Source organism: Salmo salar, chromosome 21 (assembly GCF_965601325.2).
Source record: "Salmo salar chromosome 21, fSalSal1, whole genome shotgun sequence".
NCBI lineage: Eukaryota > Metazoa > Chordata > Actinopteri > Salmoniformes > Salmonidae > Salmo > Salmo salar.
In genome coordinates this window covers 29,483,848-29,494,277 of record NC_138311.1, presented here as the reverse complement: position 1 = coordinate 29,494,277, position 10,430 = coordinate 29,483,848, and the positions used below count along the sequence as shown (strand labels likewise).

The 10,430-nt window shown below is 40.9% G+C and overlaps 1 long non-coding RNA gene across 1 annotated transcript; it reads right to left on the bottom strand.

Moving 5' to 3' along the window:
- Positions 1–1,178: 1,178 nt before the first annotated feature.
- Positions 1,179–7,870, bottom strand: LOC145862575 (uncharacterized). Its single transcript, XR_014382032.1, has 2 exons — positions 2,046–7,870; positions 1,179–1,760 (listed from the first exon to the last, which is right to left on the bottom strand). It is a non-coding gene; the product is annotated as an uncharacterized LOC145862575 (long non-coding RNA).
- Positions 7,871–10,430: the final 2,560 nt, after the last annotated feature.

The window sequence follows — 10,430 nt, the reverse complement described above, 5'->3', positions numbered from 1 at the left end:
AAAAGAGTGGGAGGCTGGAGTGTGGGTGTCAAACTGATACAGGATGTGTTTGGTCTTGAATAGAGCGAGAGGTATGGAAAGAGGAAATGCCACATCCTGTAACTGTGAGGTGCTGTTTTGAACATGCACTCATAAATTCCATTATATTTCTTAACGGAGAGTTCAGAAAGTTCAGCTCATGCTGATAAGATCTGTTCATCTCCTGCTGTTATGTGGAGTGGGTCTGATACTGTTTGTAATTTTGGAATGTCTTCTTTGGGAAAGGCTGCTACAGCTCTCTATGTCCTTCTTTTCTAGCATTGACCACTGTAAATGTCAAATTATTTTGATTTCCTTGATACAACCCCCCGAGGTTGATCTAAATTCCATGATAAATAAAATTGCCGTCTGGGACTGCGTTTTTTGCATGGGTTAGGTCTCAACCTACCACATCCGCCGATGTCTGCCTTTCGCAACTGCGGTGAAAGGAGGTGGAGCTACAGTTGTATTTGCCAGACCATAGGCGTCATTTATAACCTTTGCGTATATTTCCCGCCAAATTTCTGCTTGTCACATTTCTGAATAGTCTGCGCAAATACAAAAATATAGAGATTTATAAACTTAGCGCACATCATACATACACGTTTCACGTTATAAATCAGAACTCAGGCTGGAAAACGCCTTCCATTTACCTTTTATGGTGACAATAATGCCCTTTATTTGAGGTATAATGTAGAACTATTGGCATTAGGCCACGGCATGCATAATACAAATTGTTGTTAAATATTTAGTTTATAAATAGGTTATTGAGTATATGTCCTACCTTGGTATAGGCTCTGAGATTAAATTTGCAATTATATTGCGGTCCTATCGCACAGCAATACTGTAGCCTACCCCTACTGTCAAATATTTTACATAAACTACCAGCCTATTTACTGTGTTGGCAGAATGTTTTCATCTTTAGAAGTGATTTTTGCTGTATCTGGAAAAGGACTGTGTCAGTTTCTGGAAAAGAAAACAATGACAAATTGTCGTGGATCTGTCAGCAGCACGTTTGAATTCATCAACTTTTCCCCCAGCAAATTCTGAAACATTGTAGGCCAGGCTACAAAAAATAAATAAATGCAATCACAGTACTTGTAGATTGTTGATGATTAGTTATTTGAGAAGGAGACAAGTCAAGACGCTGGACCGGGTGATTCAGTTTATAGTAAGGCAGTTTATTATGAGACAAAGATATTTGGCAAAGCGTGCACGGACTCCTTCGTTTAGCTCATAGGGAACTAGCGGAAGAGAGCCCCGAAACATAGTATACATCCAATTTATACAATGAAATAACAGTGTGTTGACGTTGAGTCTAGTAGGTCCGCTCTCCTGACTGGTCGATGAGTGGAGGGACGGTCCACTCTCCAGGTGGTGTCGACTTCCCATTGGCCCTTGGCAGTGTCCTTTGTCCTCGGAGTCCAACACACCTAAGTGTGTGTGTGTGTGTGTGTGTATTTCTGGTAATTCGTGTCTGAGTGCTTGCGATATTCATGGAATGTTGTTCTTTACACCAGTGGTCAGTTCGTGTGGCTAGGGCTTAAGTCAGCCATCTGTCTCTGGGTGTGGTCGTGATTGGTATCAGTTGGTCGCTCAATATGTCTCTGGAATTTTGTTGTGTGCTGTTGTGAAACATGTTGTGCAAATGCCCTCCTTATATATCATTAGGTAAAACGTTAGATTATCTTTATTACAAATCCCCCTCTTCACGTCTGCAAGACGTGACAAAAAAGAACAATCTGCGGCACAGTGGGAGTGAAAACAAACAAACGGAAGTCAGAGACAAATTTTGTGAGTCCCCCTCTTCACGTCTCACCTCAGCAGATAGCTTGTCAAGTCTCAATAGGGATTAAAATCATATCATTTCCATTACAATCCACCCGTTTTGCTAGATATTTCACATACATTATAACACATCTATTTTGATTGGATTCAGAAATTTCACACAAATTCAAACTAATTCATGCATCCCAATAGATGGTCTCATCTAACATGTGCTCGTCATATTTGAATGAATCCTCCACCTTGCTCGGCGGTAGGTACTTGTCATCTCATTGATCTGAACTTTGACTCGGTCCGTAGCTCACCATCTGCTCCGTTATCATCTCTCTAGAGTTCTGGTGATTAAACCTCTTGCACACGGGACCAAACAACAACCACACAACCCAATCACACTCATACAGGTGAAAGCAGCCCATAATACAGTTCTTGCAACACTTTTCCATTTCCCAAACATGATCTGTGTTATCAAAAATGTACGTACAGCAATGAACCTAATCATTCTACCTACACCATCCTCTTTGCCCGTAACCTATCGAGAGTCAGTCTATTTTACCAGGTCATGAGGGAGGTGGCGGATAATTGGTCAGAGAACCTCTTTACTGCATCCCCTGTTTCATTCATGAATCTCTGTTGATTAAAATATGTCATTAATTCAATCCACATTATTATTTATTGTCAACTACCAAAATAATGTAGTGTTAAAGCCTTCACATATTTGATTCATAGCTTTGTATTCATCTGGAACTTCCCTGAAGATGCCAATAGCATCCATCTTGTAAAGCTACTCCCATCCTGGTCAAAACTCCTCCTGTGCCTACTTTAGCCTCCTATAACTGGCCTCTGATGACTAACTCGAACTGGTTAGACCAATAACCCCAGGGCGCAATTCCTAACCACCCTTTGTGGTAATTTCTGTCGTATGCGTCCTTTGCTGGTACTAGCCCACCCTTCATCAGTTATAGGTGCTATGAGGTTACACATTTTCTCCTGTGCTTTCAAACCTAAGTCAGTCATATTAACAATTACCTTTCCAGCCATTAAAATCATCTTAATTCTCGGTGCCATTTTTGTATCTATAACACTGGTATTCATCCGGAATTTAGGTGAACCGAGGTGGGTTGGCTGAGTACTTCAATCTGGCCAACCCATATTCCTGTACAGTTGTCTGCTTCCCCAGGAAATTGTTTAATGTTTACCTTAAATTCTACATCTTGATCTTCTTTGATTCCTTATTCTGTACGTCACTCATCAGTGTATTATATAGTTTATCTTTTACTTCTTCTCCATGACAACGGTAACCTATGTTTAGTACCAGTAGGTGGTGGATCTGAATATATCAGAAAGATTAGACTATGATGCAGCTCAGAGTTTCTACTCTTCCCAAAAACCGTCAACCCTCTCCTGCCCTTAGTCTCTCTGCTTGGTACCACCCCATACTCACACCTCTAGGAGCACACATGAACGGTCGGAATAGGGAATCTTCGTTAAGGAGGTAACCCCCGGACCCTGTTGGTATCGGTTCTTCTCCTAACTCTGTGTGTGATCAGCAGTGGTCATATGTGTACATACCTCCTTGCAGTGGGTAACGTGGACCCAAGTGACTCTCTCAGCTTTTCTAATGGCAAAGGCAATGGTTTAACAGCACCTGGTATGGGCCTTCCCCACGGGGCTGCTTCCCGTCTTTTCTCCTCAGGGACTGGATCCACACCCAGTCTCCTGGTTGGATTGAGTGAATCACCTTCTCCTGTAATTCACCTGTTGAACACAAAATCTTGGACATACGGGTTTGGTTAACAAACAGTCTTCTCATGTGCTCTGCTAGTATATCTTTAACTTCTATGTCTACCTGTTCTGGTATCTCTATTCTCCCTAACTCTGGCATTCTATAGGCTCTACCTGATTAGCTAAACTGTCATCCATCATTTAAAGAGATAGATCCCAGTATCAACACTAGGGATTATATCTTGTCCTAATATTCTAGCTACCATAATCATGTCCACCAAGTAAGTTGGGAACACTTCTACCCATTTGCTATACTTATCTGTTATTGTTAAACACCCCTTCTTCCCCTTAATTCTGAATAGTTCAATAAGTCCATTTCCAAATGTTGGAATGGACATTCTACAAAAAATGTTTTTGTTCTAGTAGCATCCTATCCTGTTCTATCGCCTGCTCTACCATACTCCCCCTATTTATACATGGCTCAAGCCATGTATCAATTTTGCTGCATTTCTTAATAATGTCTTTTGTAAGGTTAGTAAATTATCCTTATGTCAGCCCTTCTCTTGTAGGATTGCCCCCTTTCATATACCACATGTACAATTCTCCCTGGGGCATTCATCCTTAGCTACCCTGTGCATTTCTCTATCAAGTGTCCTATCTTCTTTAAGATTGAACAACTTCTTTCAACTAAATTATCATATCTTTTCCTAGCGAATTTTACCAAACATAACTTAAAATCATAACTATAATACATGCCTATGGAGCCGATAGTCTCTCCATGTATTAATATCCTAACTAAATGAACCTAACATCTTCTATTCTTATGTCTTTTCTGTCTCTCCAGTGTTATTTCTGTCCTCACCTGTTTATAATTTAACTATGCTGGTCTCCACTCACTAACCGTTATCTAATTCTTCTATGTTACTTTTATCTTCTCTTCCTTGTTTATGCTCTCCTCCTTCTACTTCCAACCCATCAAGGTCTCAGCAGTGCAGGGGAGTACTAAATGTCTCATGGTCTTATTACATAGCTACTTACATTTATCTCGATACCCTCAATAATCCTGGATTCCCTACAGATGTCATATATTCCTGTCCTGTTGGCTTAAGTCTACCATTATTAACCTGTTTTATCAACAAAATATAATATTACTATTATATTAATTCCACAGTCTTGTTGTGTTAAATCTCTTCCACTAAATACAACCACAGCTGACTTCCTAAGGGAAAATAAACTTATCTAGATAATGTAAAAAGTACCCCTACTTATCAAACGATATTCACGTAACATAATCAGATCAAAATGACTAATCTGAACTACTCCCCAAAGAAAAATTATTGTACCCTTTTCGTCATTTTGTCTTCTCATTGGTTCAAATTATCAATTGTGTCTAAGAACTTTAACTCCATCATAATTATCAGTTCTCCTAGCTTCCTTAAAGTTAGTATCCCAAATTACCTTAAATTCACCATCCAATGGCTTTTCATTGCGGCTGATCAGACCACAAAAGGAAAAGTCACCAGTGGGGTCAAAAAAGTCATAACCCCTTTTCAGAACCGTTTTTTCTTTCTTACTACATTAGACAAATGAAAGCTAATAACCTTATCTACATTTTGTATCTCAAGTTCCCAGAACATTCCCTATCAAAAGAATTTCACGTGTTTAATTAAAACTCAGAAAATAAAACTTTAAAATGCCATGTGTGTCTACCCCTTTAAGATATCCTGTCCCTAGGAATTTTTCCCCAAAGAGCTAAGCGCTCCATATTCCATAAAATAACCACTTGGTCAGCATTTCCTCATACTACACCGATTCAGAAACCCAAAAGTTAACTACAAACAAAACCTAAAAATGCTTATACTTCCATTGTACTCCCCCCAATCATTAGTTTTAAACTTAATTGAACATGCGCTACCCTTGGATACAATACTGTACTTCAATCTATGAAACCCCATATTTTAACGTACTATTTAACCAATTTGACCCAAGATTGCTTAAAACCCTAAAACCCTTTCAGTTTGTCTGCAAACCAGCCCATTCTGTTTGCTAGGAATACCCTGCCATTATACACAACTGTGTTTAATGTGCACCTTCCCAGTTAATTATAAAATTAACTCCACCTGTAATTCACCTTAATGACTTGATATTTTTCCTTGCAATGTTCAATTCACTGGTGTTACTAAACAATCAATACCACGAATCAATAACCAGAATTTATCACAAAACAAAACGCTTCTTTCCCGCCAAACATAGCCCAGCGATTACCTCTTTTCAAACAGCGTTCTGCCTTTCCTCTATCACAAGATTAAAACCAATATTACAACTGTATCTCTCTTTCGGCTTCACACTTATGAAATGTCTATGTCCTTATATGTACCATGTAAATCGCCATACTTATAAAAATAACATCATTCAACTCTTTCTCTGTATGCCATTTCCAGCAACAGAGAACGTATTATATCAAAATTCTCTCGCTATTATTTTCTAATTAGTTAGCCTTTCAATTTAAACTAATCAAGCTATCAAAACGTTACATTTATATCTTAAACAAACGCTAGCAACCGTATCTCTCCAGGCAAAACATATCTTCTTACATTTTAGTCCCATGGTGCATGGGCTGGGATCCGAACCCGGGCCTCCCGCGTGGCAGGCGTGAAAACTAAACTATTCGAATGCATACTCGGGTTCAGTGTCTTCCACCTGAAGCAAAGGAAACATTAGGCCCCTATCAGCCTGACCAGGGTCAATAGCGGTGGTGATCAGCCTAGTAGTGTACACTCACAAAAATAACAAACAGGGGAGCTGATATCCCCAGCCTCTCCCAGGGAGGGATGTACCCCGACCCTGGGCGTGGTGCCTTAGGTCGTGGAAACGGAAGCCATTGTCCCATTTTCCCCAACTAAGGTTTCAGTGGTTGGAATCGAATTTATGTAGGGCGCGCAAATCGGCCTTGGTTTCAGTCAAAGTTCTGGAAGGGGTTGGGGCTGGAGTGCAATGTGTAAGGTGGTGCCAAGGTGCTCCTGATTTACCTTTGACCTGGACAGAGTGTGAAGTAACTTCCTTCACTTCGTACAGCCCAGTCCACCTGGGTTCCAGCCACTTTCTCTTGTGGACTTTGACCCTCACCCAGTCCCCAACTTTTACCTTCAGTGGTGGCGAGTCTCCCAACAGCTCCCCCTCTTTGACCTTGCGGATCTGTGTGGAGAGAGCTGCAGAAAGTTCCGTCAGTTTTCTCACATACAGACATTACAATTTGTTGTACATCAAGGGCGGGCATATGACCTCCCTCCCTTGGTGGACCAGGCATATTCAAACCTGCACATACCTTAGCTATTTAGCCTTAAGGGTTTGAGTGGCGCGTTCCACGAGGCCCTGAGATTGGGGCCTGCACACCTACCCAAATTTGTGTACAATCCCGAATCTCTCCTCCACCTGTCTCAGGTGCTTGTTACTGATTTGCAGCCACTTTATGACTGACTTGGCCTCCTCTCGTGCCTTTGGTATTGCTCTGGTACTACTGTTACCCACCCAACAAACCTGTCTTTCACTCCCACCAGGTACCCCCTTTCCACTTGCCACGTTATCTGGGCCCCTGACGGTGTCTTCCTTTTCTCTGTTTTTTTCTTTTTTCTTCCTTCTTAAACATGTGGTTCCTGTTTCTGTCCTTTTCACTTTCTATTCCCTTCTCAACTGCTTCCTTCAAACCTTCCTCCATCACTACCTTATTGCTTTATAATGTTCCTTTCCCCCCGCTCTATCCTGTATCTTCTGATCTAAATATTCGCTAAATTTAAGTTTAATTGGTTGGCTTGTCGCCATTATGTTTTAACGATTCTAGTCCTTTTAACTTTGTAAACTTAGCCCGTCGTTGGTTAAGACCAACGATGTATTCTCGGTGCGGACACTGACTTAACTCTGGTGCCCCACCCTCGTAAACAAAGTGTTACTACTTGTCTAATTTCCCAGGCAATACCCACGGCACGGCGGCCTTTTCAATTTATTATCACAATTATGTGGACCAAATTAGGCTCTAACTTAGTGTTCGGGGTCTCAAGGAACGGACCCTTATGTTACATACAATTACTCGACAGGGATTATACACTTTCACAATTGGGTATACAAATACAATTAAAACAAATTATGACACCTTCACTGACTACCGGGCAGCAAAGAAATTGACTGACATCCGGGACGGGGTTAACAATTATAGTGTCACGTCAGAAGGAGCCCCCGGGCAGCGACTAATTCGCTGACATCCGGGACAAGATTACACAGTTGTCAAACCGAGCAGTAACTATTTTACTGACATTCGGGACAGGGCTAAACAATTATAATGTCACACCGAGCAGTGAATAGTTCACTGACATTCGGGACAGAGCTAAACAGTTATAACAATATTATTCTATTTTTAAATTCATCCGACTTTTCATTGGTGGTCCCGGCAGGTTGCCACTCCAGCCGTCCTCCAATGTCACGAATTATTATGCTATCAAAAGTATGTCACACAGACTCTTTATCTACTTTTAATTGATCTGAATAATATGGGTGGACTCAACTGGTTGCCACGTCAGTCGTCCCCCAAGTCAACAGATATATTCTATCAATGATGGGCCCACACAGGCCGGGTCCACACAGGACGGGTCCACACAGGACGGGTCCACACAGGACGGGTCCACACAGGACTTAACTTAAAATCTATTCAGTCAAATATCTTTGTGTTCGGCCTTAACATTTAATTATAGTTATTACAATTTCGACAACAATTCATACTCACGCCCAGTACTACTGATCAGAATTTGGATGAGACTATAATACAATATGCAGATTTTGTTTTAACAGGCTCTGCTTACCTTATTTAGTGGAGCTCGTTGATCAGTTTCCTGGGGCGGGCAGAATCGCCGATGTCTCCTGCGAACAGGTCACCCGTCCTTACGAGATTGTCCCGGACTTGTCTCCTCTCACATCAACCATTAATGGACCGAATTCAGGAGTTTGAAACCATCCTCTGCTACCAATTCTGTTGATGATTAGTTATTTGAGAAGGAGACAAGTCAAGACGCTGGACCGGGTGATTCAGTTTATAGTAAGGCAGTTTATTATGAGACAAAGATATTTGGCAAAGCGTGCACGGACTCCTTCGTTTAGCTCATAGGGAACTAGCAGAAGAGAGCCCCGAAACATAGTATACATCCAATTTATACAATGAAATAACAGTGTGTTGACGTTGAGTCTAGTAGGTCCGCTCTCCTGACTGGTCGATGAGTGGAGGGACGGTCCACTCTCCAGGTGGTGTCGACTTCCCATTGGCCCTTGGCAGTGTCCTTTGTCCTCGGAGTCCAACACACCTAAGTGTGTGTGTGTGTGTGTGTGTATTTCTGGTAATTCGTGTCTGGGTGCTTGCGATATTCATGGAATGTTGTTCTTTACACCAGTGGTCAGTTCGTGTGGCTAGGGCTTAAGTCAGCCATCTGTCTCTGGGTGTGGTCGTGATTGGTATCAGTTGGTCGCTCAATATGTCTCTGGAATTTTGTTGTGTGCTGTTGTGAAACATGTTGTGCAAATGCCCTCCTTATATATCATTAGGTAAAACGTTAGATTATCTTTATTACAAGATCAACTTTAATATTTCAGATAGATTGTGGGTTCTATCAATTTAAATGTCCACATAATTTCCAATCCCCCTAATTTTTTCGCCCTTTCCTCTATACTTCCCCCCACCCTACTGTACCTACGATCTCAACCCTTCTTGCAGCCTGGTCTCATAGGCTAGACATAACATAGTAAACGTAAAAACGGGACCCTCAAATTAGTATGAAATGCCCCACCTGTTTTGAGCCCCACCTGTTTAGCTAAAAAAATATATATAAAATACAAAATTATTGCCTGTTTTGCATGTTATTTGGGCATTAATACGTGTCACATATCAGTTTGCAAACAATGTAAAAAAAAGAAGAAGAGTGAGTTATTGAACAAACATGGTCTCTTTTTTGCTTTCTTGAGTAAGGCAGCTCCAAAATGTTGTTTCAGCCTAGCTCAGTGACTTCTGTGGTGGAGGGGCAGCCAGTGGAAAATACAGTGTAGGCATTGGTAATCTTCTCTAGTTGTGCCGTGATTGGCTCAGTGTTCTGTCACTCATGGGGACACTACATCACCACATAATCTACAGGGAGAGCTAGGCAGTTCAAACCCCCTTGGGTACTGCCATAGATTTACATTAGAAATGCCCATCCAAGAAGGCTCAAGGTCATGGCCACAGATAAAATGCCATCAAATCACGTTATGCAATAAGACCAACAGCCATGAAGATAGGTAAAGAAATTGCTGAACTTAAAAGATTGAGGGAAGAGAATCTTGTTAAGAAAATACTATCTTTAATCTCTATGGAGGACCTTGATGAAGAAGGAAAGGGTCAGTTATTTTCTTTAAAACTGGAAATGGACCGAATGTATGAAGAGAGAGCAAAAGGAGCATTTGTAAGATCAAGAAGGAGATGGTTGGAGGAAGGTAAAAAAAACACAAAATACTTTTACAATTGAGAGAAAAAAATTTTTTTTACTGCTATTCATAAGCTTAATATAGATGGGAAATCTTTACACCAGTAATGCCTGTCCTATTAGTGACATGTCTGCCTTTCTAGACTCTGTCAAAGACTATGCAAAATTCATAGATGAAGACTTCCAAAAGTCTTGTGATTCATTTATTTTAATCGATGAAATAACATTTTTTTTTATCAACAAGTTAAAAGAGAACAATCTCCACGGAATGATGGTATAATTTGTGAATTCTCTAAATATTTTCAGGAGGAACATTTCTGGAGGCAAATGATTTAGGGGTGCTGCCTGTTTCTATGAGACAAGGCCTCATTTCTGTAATCCCCAAACTGAACAAAGATCCCTGCATCCCAC